The following is a 1,139-nucleotide window of genomic DNA, read 5'->3' on the forward strand; positions in this document are numbered from 1 at the left end:
GAGGAAGTCAACTACCACCTCAGTGCTGTATTCCCTGGTCACTGGATTGGAAGGTGAGGTCCTATTCCGTGGCCCCCGAGGTCACCTGACCTGAATCCTCTGGATTATTGCCTATGGGAATATTTAAAGTTACTCGTGTATGAGACCCCAGTGGATACGGAGATAGAATTAGTTGCCAGAATTATGACTGCCTCTGATGTGCTTCGAAACACACCAATGATGAAACTTCCAGGCAGATTAAAACTGTGTGCCGGACCGAGACTCGAACTCGGGACCTTTGCCTTCCGCGGGCAAGTGCTCTACCAACTGAGCTACCCAAGCACCACTCACGCCCCGTCCTCACAGCTTTACTTCTGCCAGTACCTCGTCTCCTACCTTCAAAACTTTACAGAAGCTCTCCTGCGAACCTTGCAGAACTAGCACTCCTGAAAGAAAGGATATTGCGGAGGTATGGCTTATCCACAGCCTGGGGGATGTTTCTAGAACGAGATTTTCACTCTGCAGCGGAGTGTGCGCTGAAAGGTCCTGAGTTCGAGTCTCGGTCCGGCACACAGTTATAACCAGCCAGGTAGTTTCATATCAGCGCACACTCCGCTGCTGAGTCAAATTCTCATTCTGGAAACACCAAGGATGTTTGTCAGGGTGCGCCAGAATCTTATTCTCGGGTGTCATGTTTGAGTTAAATTGAGGTCGATGCCCATGGGTTTTAGCACATTTTGTAAGATATAGTACAATTGGCGTGTTCATTGTGTCAGTAATGGAATTTGCAGTTCACTAATGTAGGTAAAAAAGTACACTACAATGTGATTTTATTGCTATTATCTCCTTAAGCTGGGTTCTCCGACGCCAGATTCCCTGCCTCAAATTGTTCGGTGGAGCGTCCTCTATGTCCTGTTAAATTTCTGCACGCTCTTACGGTAACACCGTCTATATGGAAATTTATTTCGTGTGATCGGACATTCGTCAAGAGTCTACATTGTGGCACCGTGTCAAATACTTTCAGGAAATCTATGAATACGGATTCTGCTTGTTGTGCTGTGATACGTTTCACAGAACGTCATGGGAAAACAGTGCGAGTAGTAAGAGCGATGCCTTCTGAGTCTGTGCTTTTATGTGCTGTTCTGTCTCAAGAAAATTTG

At 46.4% G+C, this 1,139-nt stretch overlaps 1 non-coding gene across 1 annotated transcript; it reads right to left on the reverse strand.

Annotated features, from left to right (window-relative positions):
* Nucleotides 1-247: 247 nt before the first annotated feature.
* On the reverse strand, nt 248-322 carry Trnap-cgg. The gene has a single exon. It is a non-coding gene; the product is annotated as a tRNA-Pro (tRNA).
* Nucleotides 323-1,139: the final 817 nt, after the last annotated feature.

Source organism: Schistocerca piceifrons, chromosome 10 (genome assembly GCF_021461385.2).
Source record: "Schistocerca piceifrons isolate TAMUIC-IGC-003096 chromosome 10, iqSchPice1.1, whole genome shotgun sequence".
NCBI classification, from domain to species: domain Eukaryota; kingdom Metazoa; phylum Arthropoda; class Insecta; order Orthoptera; family Acrididae; genus Schistocerca; species Schistocerca piceifrons.